Source organism: Schistocerca serialis, chromosome 9 (genome assembly GCF_023864345.2).
Source record: "Schistocerca serialis cubense isolate TAMUIC-IGC-003099 chromosome 9, iqSchSeri2.2, whole genome shotgun sequence".
In the NCBI taxonomy this organism is placed as follows: domain Eukaryota; kingdom Metazoa; phylum Arthropoda; class Insecta; order Orthoptera; family Acrididae; genus Schistocerca; species Schistocerca serialis.
In genome coordinates this window covers 548713975-548735252 of record NC_064646.1, presented here as the reverse complement: position 1 = coordinate 548735252, position 21278 = coordinate 548713975, and positions in this window count along the sequence as shown.

Here is a 21278-nt window from a genome sequence, read left to right as displayed (position 1 = left end):
TTTAATTCTGATGCAATATCTGTTTTTCATCGTTAATAAGAAGGTCAGAGGGATACAGTAAACCTGAAGTGAAGCATCGGAATCTATAACTAGTGTCACAGGAATGGTTCAAAACAATCAGTAAGTAGAGTCAGTCTTCTTGTACTTAAGTCGGCATTGTGCCTTTTGGATTTAATTCCGATGCAATTTCTGTGTTTCATCGTCAATAAGAAGGTCAGAGGGATACAGTGAACCTGAAGTGAAGGATCAGAATCTATAACTAGTGTCACAGGAATGCTTCAAAACAGTCAGTAAGAAGAGTCAGTCTTCTTGTACTTATGTCGGCATTGTGCCTTTTGTATTTAATTCCGATGCAATTTCTGTGTTACATCGTGAATAAAAATGTCCAAGGGATAGAGTGAACCTGAGGTGAAGCATCGGAATCTATAACTAGTGTCACAGGAATGGTTCAAAACATAGACAGTGAGAAGAGTCAGTCTTCTTGCACTTAAGTCGGCATTGTGCCATTTCTATTTAATTCCGATGCAATTTCTGTGTTTCGCCGCCAATACGAAGGACCAAAGGATACAGTAACCCTGAAGTGAAGCATCGGAATCCATACCTAATGTCACAGGAATGGTTCAAAACATAGATAGTAGGAATAGTCAGTCTTCTTATACTTAAGTTGGCATTGTGCATTTTGTATTTATTTCCGATGCAATTTCTGTGTTTCATCGTCAATAAGAACGTCAGATGGATACAGTAAACCTGAGGTGAAGCATCGGAATCTATAACTAGTGTCACAGGAATGGCTCAAAACATATCCAGTAAGAAGAGTCAGTCTTCTTCTACTTAAGTTGGCATTGTACCTTTTGTATTTAATTCCGATGCAATTTCTGTGTTTCATCGTCAATACGAAGGTCCAAGGGATGCAGTAATCCTGAAATGAAGCATCGGAATCTGTAACTAGTGTCACAGGAATGGTTCAAATCATAGACAGTAGGAAGATTCAGTCTACATGTACTTAAGCCGGTATTGTGCCTTTTTTATTTATTTCCGATGCAATTTCTGTGTTTCATCGTCAATAAGAAGGTCAGAGGGATACACTAAACCTGAAGTGAAGCATCGGAATCTATAACTAGTGTGACAGGAATGGTTCAAAACATATCCAGTGAAAAGAGTCAGTCTTGTTGTACTTAAGTCGGCATTGTGCCTTTTGTATTTTGTTCCGATGCAATTTCTGTGTTTCGTCGCCAATAGGAAGGTCGAAAAGATACAGTAAACCTGAAGTGAAGCATCGGAAACAATAACTAATGTCACAGGATTCGTTCAAACATAGGCAGTAAGAAGATTCAGTCTTCTTGTCCTTAAGTCAGCATTGTGCCTTTTGTATTTAATTGCGATATAATTTCGGTGTTTTATCGTCGATAAGAAGGTCCAAGGGATACAGTAAACCTGGAGTGAAGCATCGGACTCTATAACTAGTGTCACAGGAACGGTTCAAAACATACACCATAAGAAGAGTCAGTCTTCTTGTACTTAATTCGGCATTGTTTCTTTTGTATTTAATTCCGATGCTATTTCTGTGTTTCATCGTCAATAAGAAGGACCAAGGGATACAGTATACCTGAAGTGAAGCATCGGAATCTATAACTAGTGTCACAGAAATGGATCAAGATATAGTCAGTAAGAAGAGTCAGTCTTGTTGTACTTAAGTGGGCATTGTGCCTTTTGTATCTAATTCCGATGCAATTTCTGTGTTTCATCGTCAATAATAAGGTCCATTCGATACAGTTAACCTGAAGTGAAGCATCGGAATCCATAACTAGTGTCACAGGAATGGTTCAAAACATAGTCAGTAAGAAGAGTCAGTCTTTTTGTACGTAAGTCGGCATTGTGCCTTTTGTATTCAATTCCGATGAAATTTCTGTGTTTCATCATCAATACGACGGTCCAAGGGATACAGTAAACCAGAAGTGAAGCATCGGAATCAACAACTAGTGTCACAGGAATTGTTCAAATCATAGTCAGTAAGAAGAGTCAGTCTTCTTGTACTTAAGTCGGCATTGTGCCTTTTCTATTTAATTCCCATGCAATTTCTGTGTTTCATCGTCAACAAGAAGGTCAGAGGGATACAGTGGACCTGAGGTGAAGCATCGGAATATATAACTAGTGTCACAGCAATGGTTCGAAACATAGACAGTAAGAAGAGTCAGTCTACTTGTACTTAAGTCGGCATTGTGCATTTTCTATTCAATTCCGATGCAATTTCTGAGTTTCGTCGCCAATAAGAAGGTCCAAAGTATACAGTAACCCTGAAGTGAAGCATCGGAATCTATAACTAATGTCACAGGAATGGTTCAAACATAGACAGCAGTAAAGAGTCAGTCTTCTTTTACTTAGGTCGGCATTGTGCCATTTGTATTTAGTTCCGATGCAATTTCTGTGTTTCATCGTCAATAAGAAGGTCCTAGGGATACAGTAAACTTGAAGTGAAGCCTCGGAATCTACAACTAGTGTCACAGGAATGGTTCAAAACATACTCAGTAAGAAGAGCCAGTGATCTTGTACTTAAGTAGGCATTGTGCCTTTTGTATTCAATTCCGATGAAATATCTGTGTTTCATCGTCAATACGAAGGTCCAAGGGATTCAGATTACCGGAAGTGAAGCATCGTAATCTATAACTAGTGTCACAGGAGTGGTTCAAAACATAGTCAGTAAGAAGAGTCAGTCTTCTTGTACTTAAGTCAGCATTGTGCCTTTTGTATTTAATTCCGATGTAATATCTGTGTTTCATCGTTAATAAGAATGTCAGAGGGATACGGTAAACCTGAAGTGAAGCATTGGGATCTACAACTAGTGTCACAGGAATTGTTCAAATCATAGTCAGAAAGAAGAGTCAGTCTTCTTGTACTTAAGTCGGCATTGTGCCTTTTGTATTTAATTCCGATGCAATTTCTGTGTTTCATCGTCAATAAGAAGGTCCAAGGGATACAGTAAACCCGAAGTGAAGCATCGGAATCTATAACTAGTGTCACAGGAATGGATCAAGATAGAGTCAGTAAGAAGAGTCAGTCATCTTGTACGTAAGTCGACATTGTGCCTTTTGTATTTAATTCCGATGCAATTTCTGTGTTTCATCGTCAATAAAAAGGTCAGAGGGATACAGTGAACCTGAGGTGAAGCATCGGAATCTATAACTAGTGTCACAGGAATGGTTCAAATCATAGACAGCAGGAAGAGTCAGTCTTCTTGTACTTAAGTCGGCATTGTGCCTTTTCTATTTAATTCCGATGTAATTTCAGTGTTTCGTCGCCAATAGGAAGGTCCAAAGGATACAGTAAACCTGAAGTGAAGCATCGGAATCTATAACTAATGTCACAGGGTTCGTTCAAACATAGACAGTAGGAAGAGTCAGTCTTCTTGTACTTAAGTCGGCATTGTGCCTTTTGTATTTTGTTCCGATGCAATTTCTGTCTTTCGTCGCCAATAGGAAGGTCGAAAGGATACAGTAAATTTGAAGTGAAGCATCGGAAACAATAACTAATGTCACAGGATTCGTTCAAACATAGTCAGTAGGAAGAGTCAGTCTTCTTGTACTTGAGTCAGCATTGTGCCTTTTGTATTTAATTCCGATGCAATTTTTGTGTTTCGTCGTCAATACGAAGGTCCAAGGGATACAGTAAACCAGAAGTGAAGGATCAGAATCTATAACTAGTGTCACAGGAATGGATCAAAACATAGTCAGTAAGAAGAGTCAGTCTGCTTGTACTTATGTCGGCATTGTGCCTTTTGAATTTAATTCCGGTGCAATATCTGTGTTTCATCGTTAATAAGAAGGTCAGAGGGATACAATAAACCTGAAGTGAAGCATCGGAATCTACAACTAGTGTCACAGGAATGGTTCAAATCATAGTCAGTAAGAAGAGTCAGTCTTCTTGTACTTAAGTCGGCATTGTGCCTTTTGTATTTAATTCCGATGCAATTTTTGTGTTTCATCGTCAATAAGAAGGTCCAAGGGATACAGTAATCCCGAAGTGAAGCATCGGAATCTATAACTAGTGTCACAGGAATGGATCAAGATAGAGTCAGTAACAACAGTCAGTCATCTTGTACTTAAGTCGACATTGTGCCTTTTGTATTTAATTCCGATGCAATTTCTGTGTTTCATCGTCAATTAGAAGGTCCAAGGGATACAGTAAACCTGAAGTGAAGAATCGGAATCCAAAACTAGTGTCACAGGAATGGTTCAAAACATAGTCAGTAAGAAGAGTAAGTCTTCTTAAGTAGGCATTGTGCCTTTTGTATTTAATTCCGATGCAATTTCTGTGTTTCATCGTCAATAAGAAGGTCAGAGGGATACAGTAAGCCTGAAGTGAAGCATCGGAATCTATAACTAGTGTCACAGGAATGGTTCAAAACATAGGCAGTAAGAAGATTCAGTCTTCTTGTCCTTAAGTCAGCATTGGGCCTTTTGTATTTAATTGCGATGTAATTTTTGTGTTTCATCGTCAATAAGAAGGTCCAAGGGATACAGTAAACCTGGAGTGAAGCATCGGACTCTATAACTAGTGTCACAGGAACGGTTCAAAACATAGACAGTAAGAAGAGTCAGCCTTCTTGTACATAATTCGGCATTGTTTCTTTTGTATTTAATTCCGATGCTATTTCTGTGTTTCATCGTCTATAAGAAGGTCCAAGGGATACAGTAAACCTGAAGTGAAGCATCGGAATCTATAACTAGAGTCACAGGAATGGATCAAGTTATAGTCAGTAAGAAGAGTCAGTCTTGTTGTACTTAAGTCGGCATTGTGCCTCTTGTATCTAATTCCGATGCAATTTCTGTGTTTCATCGTCAATAAGAAGGTCCATGGGATACAGTAAACCTGAAGTGAAGCATCGGAATCCATAACTAGTGTCACAGGAATGGTTCAAAACATAGTCAGTAAGAAGAGTCAGTCTTCTTGTACGTAAGTCTGCATTGTGCCTTTTGTATTCAATTCCGATGAAATTTCTGTGTTTCATCATCAATACGACCGTCCAAGGGATACAGTAAACCAGAAGTGAAGCATCGGAATCTACAACTAGTGTCACAGGAATTGTTCAAATCATAGTCAGTAAGAAGAGTCAGTCTTCTTGTACTTAAGTCGGCATTGTGCCTTATCTATTTAATTCCGATGCAATTTCTGTGTTTCGTCGCCAATAAGAAGGTCCAAAGTATACAGTAACCCTGAAGTGAAGCATCGGAATCTATAACTAATGTCACAGGAATGGTTCAAACATAGACAGCAGTAAAGAGTCAGTCTTCTTATACTTAAGTCGGCATTGTGCCTTTTGTACTTAGTTCCGATGCAATTTCTGTGTTTCATCGTCAATAAGAAGGTCCTAGGGATACAGTAAACCTGAAGTGAAGCCTCGGAATCTACAACTAGTGTCACAGGAATGGTTCAAAACATACTCAGTAAGAAGAGCCAGTCATCTTGTACTTAAGTCGGCATTGTGCCTTTTGTATCTAATTCCGATGCAATTTCTGTGTTTCATCGTCAATAAGAAGGTCAGAGGGATACAGTAAGCCTGAAGTGAAGCATCGGAATCTATAACTAGTGTTACAGGAATGGTTCAAAACATAGGCAGTAAGAAGATTCAGTCTTCTTGTCCTTAGGTCAGCATTGTGCCTTTTGTATTTAATTGCGATGTAATATCTGTGTTTCATCGTCAATAAGAAGGTCCAACGGATACAGTAAACCTGAAGTGAAGCATCGGAATCTTTAACTAGCGTCACAGGAATGGTTCAAAACATAGACACTAAGACGAGTCAGTCTGCTTGTACTTCAGACGGCATTGTGCCTTTTCTATTTAATTCCGATGCAATTTCTGTGTCCCATCGTCAAAACGAAGGTCCAAGGGAACCAGATTACCGGAAGTGAAGCATCGTAATCTATAACTAGTGTCACAGGAGTGGTTCAAAACATAGTCAGTAAGAAGAGTCAGTCTTCTTGTACTTAAGTCAGCATTGTGCCTTTTGTATTTAATTCCGATGCAATATCTGTGTTTCATCGTTAATAAGAACGTCAGAGGGAAACGGTAAACCTGAAGTGAAGCATTGGGATCTACAACTAGTGTCACAGAAATTGTTCAAATCATAGTCAGTAAGAAGAGTCAGTCTTCTTGTACTTAAGTCGGCATTGTGCCTTTTGTATTTAATTCCGATGCAATTTCTGTGTTTCATCGTCAATAAGAAGGTCCAAGGGATACAGTAAACCCGAAGTGAAGCATCGGAATCTATAACTAGTGTCACAGGAATGGATCAAGATAGAGTCAGTAAGAAGAGTCAGTCATCTTGTACTTAAGTCGACATTGTGCATTTTGTATTTAATTCCGATGCAATTTCTGTGTTTCATCGTCAATAAGAAGGTCAGAGGGATACAGTGAAGCTGAGGTGAAGCATCGGAATCTATAACTAGTGTCACAGGAATGGTTCAAATCATAGACAGTAGGAAGAGTCAGTCTTCTTGTACTTAAGTCGGCATTGTGCCTTTTCTATTTAATTCCGATGCAATTTCAGTGTTTCGTCGCCAATAGGAAGGTCCAAAGGATACAGTAAACCTTAAGTGAGGCATCGGAATCTATAACTAATGTCACAGGATTCGTTCAAACATAGGCAGTAGGAAGAGTCAGTCTTCTTGTACTTAAGTCGGCATTGTGCCTTTTGTATTTTGTTCCGATGCAATTTCTGTCTTTCGTCGCCAATAGGAAGGTCGAAAGGATACAGTAAACCTGAAGTGAAGCATCGGAAACAATAACTAATGTCACAGGATTCGTTCAAACATAGTCAGTAGGAAGAGTTAGTCTTCTTGTACTTGAGTCAGCATTGTGCCTTTTGTATTTAATTCTGATGCAATTTTTGTGTTTCGTCGTCAATACGAAGGTCCAAGGGATACAGTAAACCAGAAGTGAAGCATCGGAATCTATAACTAGTGTCACAGGAATGGATCAAAACATAGTCAGTAGGAAGAGTCAGTCAGCTTGTACTTATGTCGGCATTGTGCCTTTTGTATTTAATTCCGATGCAATATCTGTGTTTCATCGTTAATAAGAAAGTCAGAGGGATACAATAAACCTGAAGTGAAGCATCGGAATCTACAACTAGTGTCACAGGAATGGTTCAAATCATAGTCAGTAAGAAGAGTCAGTCTTCTTGTACTTAATTCGGCATTGTGCCTTTTGTATTTAATTCCGATGCAATTTCTGTGTTTCATCGTCAATAAGAAGGTCAGAGGGATACAGTAAGCCTGAAGTGAAGCATCGGAATCTATAACTAGTGTCACAGGAATGGTTCAAAACATAGGCAGTAAGAAGATTCAGTCTTCTTGTCCTTAAGTCAGCATTGTGCCTTTTGTGTTTAATTGCGATGTAATTTCTGTGTTTCATCGTCAATATGAAAGTCCAAGGGTTACAGTAAACCTGGAGTGAAGCATCGGTCTCTATAACTAGTGTCACAGGAACGGTTCAAAACATAGACAGTAAGAAGAGTCAGCCTTCTTGTACTTAATTCGGCATTGTATCTTTTGTATTTAATTCCGATGCAATTTCTGTGTTTCATCGTCAATAAGAAGGTCCAAGGGATACAGTAAACCTGAAGTGAAGCATCGGAAACAATAACTAATGTCACAGGATTCGTTCAAACATAGTTAGTAGGTAGAGTCAGTCTTCTTGTACTTGAGTCAGCATTGTGACTTTTGTATTTAATTCCGATGCAATTTTTGTGTTTCGTCGTCAATACGAAGGTCCAAGGGATACAGTAAACCTGAAGTGAAGCATCGGAATCTATAACTAGTGTCACAGGAATGGAACAAGATATAGTCAGTAAGAAGAGTCAGTCTTTTTGTACTTAAGTCGGCTTTGTGCTTTTTGTATCTAATTCCGTTGCAATTTCTGTGTTTCATCGTCAATAAGAAGGACCATGGGATACAGTAAACCTGAAGTGAAGCATCGGAATCTATAACTAGTGTCACAGGAATGGTTCAAAACATAGTCAGTAAGAAGAGTCAGTCTTCTTGTACTTAAGTCGGCATTGTGCCTTTTGTATTTAATTCCGATGCAATATCTGCGTTTCATCGTTAATACGAACGTCAGAGGGATACAGTAAACCTGAAGTGAAGCATCGGAATCTATATCTAGTGTCACAGGAATGGTTCAAAACAGTAAGTAAGAAGAGTCAGTCTTCTTGTACTTAAGTCGCCATTTTGCCTTTTGTATTTAATTCCGATGCAATTTCTGTGTTTCATCGTCAATAAGAAGGTCCAAGGGACACAGTAAACCTGAAGTGAAGCATCAGAATCTGTAACTAGCGTCACAGGAATGGTTCAAAACATAGACACTAAGAAGAATCAGTCTGCTTGTACTTAAGACGGCATTGTGCCTTTTCTATTTAATTCCGATGCAATTTCTGTGTTTCATCGTCAATAAGAACGTCAGAGGGATACAGTGGACCTGAGGTGAAGCATCGGAATCTATAACTAATGTCACAGGAATGGTTCAAACATAGACAGCAGTAAAGAGTCAGTCTTCTTATACTCAAGTCGCCATTTTGCCTTTTGTATTTAATTCCGATGCAATTTCTGTGTTTCGTCGTCAATAAGAAGGTCCAAGGGACACAGTAAATCTGAAGTGAAGCATCGAAATCTGTAACTAGTGTCACAGCAATGGTTTGAAACACAGACAGTAAGAACAGTCAGTCTTCTTGTCCTTAAGTCGGCATTGTGCATTTTCTATTTAATTCCGATGCAATTTCTGTGTTTCGTCGCCAATAAGAAGGTCCAAAGGATACAGTAACCCTGAAGTGAAGCATCGGAATCTATTACTAATGTCACAGGATTGGTTCAAACATAGACAGCAGTAAAGAGTCAGTCTTCTTATACTTAAGTCGGCATTGTGCCTTTTGTATTTAGTTCCGATGCAATTTCTGTGTTTCATCGTCAATTAGAAGGTCCAAGGGATACAGTAAACCTGAAGTGAAGAATCGGAATCCAAAACTAGTGTCACAGGAATGGTTCAAAACATAGTCAGTAAGAAGAGTAAGTCTTCTTAAGTAGGCATTGTGCCTTTTGTATTTAATTCCGATGCAATTTCTGTGTTTCATCGTCAATAAGAAGGTCAGAGGGATACAGTAAGCCTGAAGTGAAGCATCGGAATCTATAACTAGTGTCACAGGAATGGTTCAAAACATAGGCAGTAAGAAGATTCAGTCTTCTTGTCCTTAAGTCAGCATTGGGCCTTTTGTATTTAATTGCGATGTAATTTTTGTGTTTCATCGTCAATAAGAAGGTCCAAGGGATACAGTAAACCTGGAGGGAAGCATCGGACTCTATAACTAGTGTCACAGGAACGGTTCAAAACATAGACAGTAAGAAGAGTCAGCCTTCTTGTACATAATTCGGCATTGTTTCTTTTGTATTTAATTCCGATGCTATTTCTGTGTTTCATCGTCAATAAGAAGGTCCAAGGGATACAGTAAGCCTGAAGTGAAGCATCGGAATCCATAACTAGTGTCACAGGAATGGTTCAAACATAGTCAGTAAGAAGAGTCAGTCTTCTTGTACGTAAGTCTGCATTGTGCCTTTTGTATTCAATTCCGATGAAATTTCTGTGTTTCATCATCAATACGACCGTCCAAGGGATACAGTAAACCAGAAGTGAAGCATCGGAATCTACAACTAGTGTCACAGGAATTGTTCAAATCATAGTCAGTAAGAAGAGTCAGTCTTCTTGTACTTAAGTCGGCATTGTGCCTTATCTATTTAATTCCGATGCAATTTCTGTGTTTCGTCGCCAATAAGAAGGTCCAAAGTATACAGTAACCCTGAAGTGAAGCATCGGAATCTATAACTAATGTCACAGGAATGGTTCAAACATAGACAGCAGTAAAGAGTCAGTCTTCTTTTAACTTAAGTCGGCATTGTGCCTTTTGTACTTAGTTCCGATGCAATTTCTGTGTTTCATCGTCAATAAGAAGGTCCTAGGGATACAGTAAACCTGAAGTGAAGCCTCGGAATCTACAACTAGTGTCACAGGAATGGTTCAAAACATACTCAGTAAGAAGAGCCAGTCATCTTGTACTTAAGTCGGCATTGTGCCTTTTGTATTTAATTCCGATGCAATTTCTGTGTTTCATCGTCAATAAGAAGGTCAGAGGGATACAGTAAGCCTGAAGTGAAGCATCGGAATCTATAACTAGTGTTACAGGAATGGTTCAAAACATAGGCAGTAAGAAGATTCAGTCTTCTTGTCCTTAGGTCAGCATTGTGCCTTTTGTATTTAATTGCGATGTAATATCTGTGTTTCATCGTCAATAAGAAGGTCCAACGGATACAGTAAACCTGAAGTGAAGCATCGGAATCTTTAACTAGCGTCACAGGAATGGTTCAAAACATAGACACTAAGACGAGTCAGTCTGCTTGTACTTCAGACGGCATTGTGCCTTTTCTATTTAATTCCGATGCAATTTCTGTGTCCCATCGTCAAAACGAAGGTCCAAGGGAACCAGATTACCGGAAGTGAAGCATCGTAATCTATAACTAGTGTCACAGGAGTGGTTCAAAACATAGTCAGTAAGAAGAGTCAGTCTTCTTGTACTTAAGTCAGCATTGTGCCTTTTGTATTTAATTCCGATGCAATATCTGTGTTTCATCGTTAATAAGAACGTCAGAGGGAAACGGTAAACCTGAAGTGAAGCATTGGGATCTACAACTAGTGTCACAGAAATTGTTCAAATCATAGTCAGTAAGAAGAGTCAGTCTTCTTGTACTTAAGTCGGCATTGTGCCTTTTGTATTTAATTCCGATGCAATTTCTGTGTTTCATCGTCAATAAGAAGGTCCAAGGGATACAGTAAACCCGAAGTGAAGCATCGGAATCTATAACTAGTGTCACAGGAATGGATCAAGATAGAGTCAGTAAGAAGAGTCAGTCATCTTGTACTTAAGTCGACATTGTGCATTTTGTATTTAATTCCGATGCAATTTCTGTGTTTCATCGTCAATAAGAAGGTCAGAGGGATACAGTGAAGCTGAGGTGAAGCATCGGAATCTATAACTAGTGTCACAGGAATGGTTCAAATCATAGACAGTAGGAAGAGTCAGTCTTCTTGTACTTAAGTCGGCATTGTGCCTTTTCTATTTAATTCCGATGCAATTTCAGTGTTTCGTCGCCAATAGGAAGGTCCAAAGGATACAGTAAACCTTAAGTGAGGCATCGGAATCTATAACTAATGTCACAGGATTCGTTCAAACATAGGCAGTAGGAAGAGTCAGTCTTCTTGTACTTAAGTCGGCATTGTGCCTTTTGTATTTTGTTCCGATGCAATTTCTGTCTTTCGTCGCCAATAGGAAGGTCGAAAGGATACAGTAAATTTGAAGTGAAGCATCGGAAACAATAACTAATGTCACAGGATTCGTTCAAACATAGTCAGTAGGAAGAGTCAGTCTTCTTGTACTTGAGTCAGCATTGTGCCTTTTGTATTTAATTCCGATGCAATTTTTGTGTTTCGTCGTCAATACGAAGGTCCAAGGGATACAGTAAACCAGAAGTGAAGGATCAGAATCTATAACTAGTGTCACAGGAATGGATCAAAACATAGTCAGTAAGAAGAGTCAGTCTGCTTGTACTTATGTCGGCATTGTGCCTTTTGAATTTAATTCCGGTGCAATATCTGTGTTTCATCGTTAATAAGAAGGTCAGAGGGATACAATAAACCTGAAGTGAAGCATCGGAATCTACAACTAGTGTCACAGGAATGGTTCAAATCATAGTCAGTAAGAAGAGTCAGTCTTCTTGTACTTAAGTCGGCATTGTGCCTTTTGTATTTAATTCCGATGCAATTTTTGTGTTTCATCGTCAATAAGAAGGTCCAAGGGATACAGTAATCCCGAAGTGAAGCATCGGAATCTATAACTAGTGTCACAGGAATGGATCAAGATAGAGTCAGTAACAACAGTCAGTCATCTTGTACTTAAGTCGACATTGTGCCTTTTGTATTTAATTCCGATGCAATTTCTGTGTTTCATCGTCAATTAGAAGGTCCAAGGGATACAGTAAACCTGAAGTGAAGAATCGGAATCCAAAACTAGTGTCACAGGAATGGTTCAAAACATAGTCAGTAAGAAGAGTAAGTCTTCTTAAGTAGGCATTGTGCCTTTTGTATTTAATTCCGATGCAATTTCTGTGTTTCATCGTCAATAAGAAGGTCAGAGGGATACAGTAAGCCTGAAGTGAAGCATCGGAATCTATAACTAGTGTCACAGGAATGGTTCAAAACATAGGCAGTAAGAAGATTCAGTCTTCTTGTCCTTAAGTCAGCATTGGGCCTTTTGTATTTAATTGCGATGTAATTTTTGTGTTTCATCGTCAATAAGAAGGTCCAAGGGATACAGTAAACCTGGAGTGAAGCATCGGACTCTATAACTAGTGTCACAGGAACGGTTCAAAACATAGACAGTAAGAAGAGTCAGCCTTCTTGTACATAATTCGGCATTGTTTCTTTTGTATTTAATTCCGATGCTATTTCTGTGTTTCATCGTCTATAAGAAGGTCCAAGGGATACAGTAAACCTGAAGTGAAGCATCGGAATCTATAACTAGAGTCACAGGAATGGATCAAGTTATAGTCAGTAAGAAGAGTCAGTCTTGTTGTACTTAAGTCGGCATTGTGCCTCTTGTATCTAATTCCGATGCAATTTCTGTGTTTCATCGTCAATAAGAAGGTCCATGGGATACAGTAAACCTGAAGTGAAGCATCGGAATCCATAACTAGTGTCACAGGAATGGTTCAAAACATAGTCAGTAAGAAGAGTCAGTCTTCTTGTACGTAAGTCTGCATTGTGCCTTTTGTATTCAATTCCGATGAAATTTCTGTGTTTCATCATCAATACGACCGTCCAAGGGATACAGTAAACCAGAAGTGAAGCATCGGAATCTACAACTAGTGTCACAGGAATTGTTCAAATCATAGTCAGTAAGAAGAGTCAGTCTTCTTGTACTTAAGTCGGCATTGTGCCTTATCTATTTAATTCCGATGCAATTTCTGTGTTTCGTCGCCAATAAGAAGGTCCAAAGTATACAGTAACCCTGAAGTGAAGCATCGGAATCTATAACTAATGTCACAGGAATGGTTCAAACATAGACAGCAGTAAAGAGTCAGTCTTCTTATACTTAAGTCGGCATTGTGCCTTTTGTACTTAGTTCCGATGCAATTTCTGTGTTTCATCGTCAATAAGAAGGTCCTAGGGATACAGTAAACCTGAAGTGAAGCCTCGGAATCTACAACTAGTGTCACAGGAATGGTTCAAAACATACTCAGTAAGAAGAGCCAGTCATCTTGTACTTAAGTCGGCATTGTGCCTTTTGTATCTAATTCCGATGCAATTTCTGTGTTTCATCGTCAATAAGAAGGTCAGAGGGATACAGTAAGCCTGAAGTGAAGCATCGGAATCTATAACTAGTGTTACAGGAATGGTTCAAAACATAGGCAGTAAGAAGATTCAGTCTTCTTGTCCTTAGGTCAGCATTGTGCCTTTTGTATTTAATTGCGATGTAATATCTGTGTTTCATCGTCAATAAGAAGGTCCAACGGATACAGTAAACCTGAAGTGAAGCATCGGAATCTTTAACTAGCGTCACAGGAATGGTTCAAAACATAGACACTAAGACGAGTCAGTCTGCTTGTACTTCAGACGGCATTGTGCCTTTTCTATTTAATTCCGATGCAATTTCTGTGTCCCATCGTCAAAACGAAGGTCCAAGGGAACCAGATTACCGGAAGTGAAGCATCGTAATCTATAACTAGTGTCACAGGAGTGGTTCAAAACATAGTCAGTAAGAAGAGTCAGTCTTCTTGTACTTAAGTCAGCATTGTGCCTTTTGTATTTAATTCCGATGCAATATCTGTGTTTCATCGTTAATAAGAACGTCAGAGGGAAACGGTAAACCTGAAGTGAAGCATTGGGATCTACAACTAGTGTCACAGAAATTGTTCAAATCATAGTCAGTAAGAAGAGTCAGTCTTCTTGTACTTAAGTCGGCATTGTGCCTTTTGTATTTAATTCCGATGCAATTTCTGTGTTTCATCGTCAATAAGAAGGTCCAAGGGATACAGTAAACCCGAAGTGAAGCATCGGAATCTATAACTAGTGTCACAGGAATGGATCAAGATAGAGTCAGTAAGAAGAGTCAGTCATCTTGTACTTAAGTCGACATTGTGCATTTTGTATTTAATTCCGATGCAATTTCTGTGTTTCATCGTCAATAAGAAGGTCAGAGGGATACAGTGAAGCTGAGGTGAAGCATCGGAATCTATAACTAGTGTCACAGGAATGGTTCAAATCATAGACAGTAGGAAGAGTCAGTCTTCTTGTACTTAAGTCGGCATTGTGCCTTTTCTATTTAATTCCGATGCAATTTCAGTGTTTCGTCGCCAATAGGAAGGTCCAAAGGATACAGTAAACCTTAAGTGAGGCATCGGAATCTATAACTAATGTCACAGGATTCGTTCAAACATAGGCAGTAGGAAGAGTCAGTCTTCTTGTACTTAAGTCGGCATTGTGCCTTTTGTATTTTGTTCCGATGCAATTTCTGTCTTTCGTCGCCAATAGGAAGGTCGAAAGGATACAGTAAACCTGAAGTGAAGCATCGGAAACAATAACTAATGTCACAGGATTCGTTCAAACATAGTCAGTAGGAAGAGTTAGTCTTCTTGTACTTGAGTCAGCATTGTGCCTTTTGTATTTAATTCCGATGCAATTTTTGTGTTTCGTCGTCAATACGAAGGTCCAAGGGATACAGTAAACCAGAAGTGAAGCATCGGAATCTATAACTAGTGTCACAGGAATGGATCAAAACATAGTCAGTAGGAAGAGTCAGTCAGCTTGTACTTATGTCGGCATTGTGCCTTTTGTATTTAATTCCGATGCAATATCTGTGTTTCATCGTTAATAAGAAAGTCAGAGGGATACAATAAACCTGAAGTGAAGCATCGGAATCTACAACTAGTGTCACAGGAATGGTTCAAATCATAGTCAGTAAGAAGAGTCAGTCTTCTTGTACTTAATTCGGCATTGTGCCTTTTGTATTTAATTCCGATGCAATTTCTGTGTTTCATCGTCAATAAGAAGGTCAGAGGGATACAGTAAGCCTGAAGTGAAGCATCGGAATCTATAACTAGTGTCACAGGAATGGTTCAAAACATAGGCAGTAAGAAGATTCAGTCTTCTTGTCCTTAAGTCAGCATTGTGCCTTTTGTGTTTAATTGCGATGTAATTTCTGTGTTTCATCGTCAATATGAAAGTCCAAGGGTTACAGTAAACCTGGAGTGAAGCATCGGTCTCTATAACTAGTGTCACAGGAACGGTTCAAAACATAGACAGTAAGAAGAGTCAGCCTTCTTGTACTTAATTCGGCATTGTATCTTTTGTATTTAATTCCGATGCAATTTCTGTGTTTCATCGTCAATAAGAAGGTCCAAGGGATACAGTAAACCTGAAGTGAAGCATCGGAAACAATAACTAATGTCACAGGATTCGTTCAAACATAGTTAGTAGGTAGAGTCAGTCTTCTTGTACTTGAGTCAGCATTGTGACTTTTGTATTTAATTCCGATGCAATTTTTGTGTTTCGTCGTCAATACGAAGGTCCAAGGGATACAGTAAACCTGAAGTGAAGCATCGGAATCTATAACTAGTGTCACAGGAATGGAACAAGATATAGTCAGTAAGAAGAGTCAGTCTTTTTGTACTTAAGTCGGCTTTGTGCTTTTTGTATCTAATTCCGTTGCAATTTCTGTGTTTCATCGTCAATAAGAAGGACCATGGGATACAGTAAACCTGAAGTGAAGCATCGGAATCTATAACTAGTGTCACAGGAATGGTTCAAAACATAGTCAGTAAGAAGAGTCAGTCTTCTTGTACTTAAGTCGGCATTGTGCCTTTTGTATTTAATTCCGATGCAATATCTGCGTTTCATCGTTAATACGAACGTCAGAGGGATACAGTAAACCTGAAGTGAAGCATCGGAATCTATATCTAGTGTCACAGGAATGGTTCAAAACAGTAAGTAAGAAGAGTCAGTCTTCTTGTACTTAAGTCGCCATTTTGCCTTTTGTATTTAATTCCGATGCAATTTCTGTGTTTCATCGTCAATAAGAAGGTCCAAGGGACACAGTAAACCTGAAGTGAAGCATCAGAATCTGTAACTAGCGTCACAGGAATGGTTCAAAACATAGACACTAAGAAGAATCAGTCTGCTTGTACTTAAGACGGCATTGTGCCTTTTCTATTTAATTCCGATGCAATTTCTGTGTTTCATCGTCAATAAGAACGTCAGAGGGATACAGTGGAACTGAGGTGAAGCATCGGAATCTATAACTAATGTCACAGGAATGGTTCAAACATAGACAGCAGTAAAGAGTCAGTCTTCTTATACTCAAGTCGCCATTTTGCCTTTTGTATTTAATTCCGATGCAATTTCTGTGTTTCGTCGTCAATAAGAAGGTCCAAGGGACACAGTAAATCTGAAGTGAAGCATCGAAATCTGTAACTAGTGTCACAGCAATGGTTTGAAACACAGACAGTAAGAACAGTCAGTCTTCTTGTCCTTAAGTCGGCATTGTGCATTTTCTATTTAATTCCGATGCAATTTCTGTGTTTCGTCGCCAATAAGAAGGTCCAAAGGATACAGTAACCCTGAAGTGAAGCATCGGAATCTATTACTAATGTCACAGGATTGGTTCAAACATAGACAGCAGTAAAGAGTCAGTCTTCTTATACTTAAGTCGGCATTGTGCCTTTTGTATTTAGTTCCGATGCAATTTCTGTGTTTCATCGTCAATTAGAAGGTCCAAGGGATACAGTAAACCTGAAGTGAAGAATCGGAATCCAAAACTAGTGTCACAGGAATGGTTCAAAACATAGTCAGTAAGAAGAGTAAGTCTTCTTAAGTAGGCATTGTGCCTTTTGTATTTAATTCCGATGCAATTTCTGTGTTTCATCGTCAATAAGAAGGTCAGAGGGATACAGTAAGCCTGAAGTGAAGCATCGGAATCTATAACTAGTGTCACAGGAATGGTTCAAAACATAGGCAGTAAGAAGATTCAGTCTTCTTGTCCTTAAGTCAGCATTGGGCCTTTTGTATTTAATTGCGATGTAATTTTTGTGTTTCATCGTCAATAAGAAGGTCCAAGGGATACAGTAAACCTGGAGGGAAGCATCGGACTCTATAACTAGTGTCACAGGAACGGTTCAAAACATAGACAGTAAGAAGAGTCAGCCTTCTTGTACATAATTCGGCATTGTTTCTTTTGTATTTAATTCCGATGCTATTTCTGTGTTTCATCGTCTATAAGAAGGTCCAAGGGATACAGTAAACCTGAAGTGAAGCATCGGAATCTATAACTAGAGTCACAGGAATGGATCAAGTTATAGTCAGTAAGAAGAGTCAGTCTTGTTGTACTTAAGTCGGCATTGTGCCTCTTGTATCTAATTCCGATGCAATTTCTGTGTTTCATCGTCAATAAGAAGGTCCATGGGATACAGTAAACCTGAAGTGAAGCATCGGAATCCATAACTAGTGTCACAGGAATGGTTCAAAACATAGTCAGTAAGAAGAGTCAGTCTTCTTGTACGTAAGTCTGCATTGTGCCTTTTGTATTCAATTCCGATGAAATTTCTGTGTTTCATCATCAATACGACCGTCCAAGGGATACAGTAAACCAGAAGTGAAGCATCGGAATCTACAACTAGTGTCACAGGAATTGTTCAAATCATAGTCAGTAAGAAGAGTCAGTCTTCTTGTACTTAAGTCGGCATTGTGCCTTATCTATTTAATTCCGATGCAATTTCTGTGTTTCGTCGCCAATAAGAAGGTCCAAAGTATACAGTAACCCTGAAGTGAAGCATCGGAATCTATAACTAATGTCACAGGAATGGTTCAAACATAGACAGCAGTAAAGAGTCAGTCTTCTTATACTTAAGTCGGCATTGTGCCTTTTGTACTTAGTTCCGATGCAATTTCTGTGTTTCATCGTCAATAAGAAGGTCCTAGGGATACAGTAAACCTGAAGTGAAGCCTCGGAATCTACAACTAGTGTCACAGGAATGGTTCAAAACATACTCAGTAAGAAGAGCCAGTCATCTTGTACTTAAGTCGGCATTGTGCCTTTTGTATTTAATTCCGATGCAATTTCTGTGTTTCATCGTCAATAAGAAGGTCAGAGGGATACAGTAAGCCTGAAGTGAAGCATCGGAATCTATAACTAGTGTTACAGGAATGGTTCAAAACATAGGCAGTAAGAAGATTCAGTCTTCTTGTCCTTAGGTCAGCATTGTGCCTTTTGTATTTAATTGCGATGTAATATCTGTGTTTCATCGTCAATAAGAAGGTCCAACGGATACAGTAAACCTGAAGTGAAGCATCGGAATCTTTAACTAGCGTCACAGGAATGGTTCAAAACATAGACACTAAGACGAGTCAGTCTGCTTGTACTTCAGACGGCATTGTGCCTTTTCTGTTTAATTCCGATGCAATTTCTGTGTCCCATCGTCAAAACGAAGGTCCAAGGGAACCAGATTACCGGAAGTGAAGCATCGTAATCTATAACTAGTGTCACAGGAGTGGTTCAAAACATAGTCAGTAAGAAGAGTCAGTCTTCTTGTACTTAAGTCAGCATTGTGCCTTTTGTATTTAATTCCGATGCAATATCTGTGTTTCATCGTTAATAAGAACGTCAGAGGGAAACGGTAAACCTGAAGTGAAGCATTGGGATCTACAACTAGTGTCACAGAAATTGTTCAAATCATAGTCAGTAAGAAGAGTCAGTCTTCTTGTACTTAAGTCGGCATTGTGCCTTTTGTATTTAATTCCGATGCAATTTCTGTGTTTCATCGTCAATAAGAAGGTCCAAGGGATACAGTAAACCCGAAGTGAAGCATCGGAATCTATAACTAGTGTCACAGGAATGGATCAAGATAGAGTCAGTAAGAAGAGTCAGTCATCTTGTACTTAAGTCGACATTGTGCATTTTGTATTTAATTCCGATGCAATTTCTGTGTTTCATCGTCAATAAGAAGGTCAGAGGGATACAGTGAAGCTGAGGTGAAGCATCGGAATCTATAACTAGTGTCACAGGAATGGTTCAAATCATAGACAGTAGGAAGAGTCAGTCTTCTTGTACTTAAGTCGGCATTGTGCCTTTTCTATTTAATTCCGATGCAATTTCAGTGTTTCGTCGCCAATAGGAAGGTCCAAAGGATACAGTAAACCTTAAGTGAGGCATCGGAATCTATAACTAATGTCACAGGATTCGTTCAAACATAGGCAGTAGGAAGAGTCAGTCTTCTTGTACTTAAGTCGGCATTGTGCCTTTTGTATTTTGTTCCGATGCAATTTCTGTCTTTCGTCGCCAATAGGAAGGTCGAAAGGATACAGTAAACCTGAAGTGAAGCATCGGAAACAATAACTAATGTCACAGGATTCGTTCAAACATAGTCAGTAGGAAGAGTTAGTCTTCTTGTACTTGAGTCAGCATTGTGCCTTTTGTATTTAATTCCGATGCAGTTTTTGTGTTTCGTCGTCAATACGAAGGTCCAAGGGATACAGTAAACCAGAAGTGAAGCATCGGAATCTATAACTAGTGTCACAGGAATGGATCAAAACATAGTCAGTAGGAAGAGTCAGTCAGCTTGTACTTATGTCGGCATTGTGCCTTTTGTATTTAATTCCGATGCAATATCTGTGTTTCATCGTTAATAAGAAAGTCAGAGGGATACAATAAACCTGAAGTGAAGCATCGGAATCTACAACTAGTGTCACAGGAATGGTTCAAATCATAGTCAGTAAGAAGAGTCAGTCTTCTTGTACTTAATTCGGCATTGTGCCTTTTGTATTTAATTCCGATGCAATTTCTGTGTTTCATCGTCAATAAGAAGGTCAGAGGGATACAGTAAGCCTGAAGTGAAGCATCGGAATCTATAACTAGTGTCACAGGAATGGTTCAAAACATAGGCAGTAAGAAGATTCAGTCTTCTTGTCCTTAAGTCAGCATTGTGCCTTTTGTGTTTAATTGCGATGTAATTTCTGTGTTTCATCGTCAATAAGAAAGTCCAAGGGTTACAGTAAACCTGGAGTGAAGCATCGGTCTCTATAACTAGTGTCACAGGAACGGTTCAAAACATAGACAGTAAGAAGAGTCAGCCTTCTTGTACTTAATTCGGCATTGTATCTTTTGTATTTAATTCCGATGCAATTTCTGTGTTTCATCGTCAATAAGAAGGTCCAAGGGATACAGTAAACCTGAAGTGAAGCATCGGAAACAATAACTAATGTCACAGGATTCGTTCAAACATAGTTAGTAGGTAGAGTCAGTCTTCTTGTACTTGAGTCAGCATTGTGACTTTTGTATTTAATTCCGATGCAATTTTTGTGTTTCGTCGTCAATACGAAGGTCCAAGGGATACAGTAAACCAGAAGTGAAGCATCGGAATCTATAACTAGTGTCACAGGAATGGATCAAGATAGAGTCAGTAAGATGAGTCAGTCATCTTGTACTTAAGTCGACATTGTGCCTTTTGTATTTAATTCCGATGCAATATCTGTGTTTCATCGTCAATTAGAAGGTCCAAGGGATACAGTAAACCTGAAGTGAAGCATCGGAATCCAAAACTAGTGTCACAGGAATGGTTCAAAACATAGTCAGTAAGAAGAGTAAGTCTTCTTAAGTAGGCATTGTGCCTTTTGTATTGAATTCCGATGCAATTTCTGTGTTTCGTCGTCAATAAGAAGGTCAGAGGGATACAGTAAGCCTGAGGTGAAGCATCGGAATCTATAAGTAGTGTCACAGGAATGGTTCAAAACATAGGCAGTAAGAAGATTCAGGCTTCTTGTCCTTAAGTCAGCATTGTGCCTTTTGTATTTAATTGCGATGTAATTTCTGTGTTTCATCGTCAATAAGAAGGTCCAAGGGATACAGTGAACCTGGAGTGAAGCATCGGACTCTATAACTAGTGTCACAGGAACGGTTCAAAACATAGACAGTAAGAAGAGTCAGCCTTCTTGTACTTAATTCGGCATTGTTTCTTTTGTATTTAATTCCGATGCAATTTCTGTGTTTCATCGTCAATAAGAAGGTCCAAGGGATACAGTAAACCTGAAGTGAAGCATCGGAATCTATAACTAGTGTCACAGGAATGGAACAAGATATAGTCAGTAAGAAGAGTCAGTCTTTTTGTACTTAAGTCGGCTTTGTGCCTTTTGTATC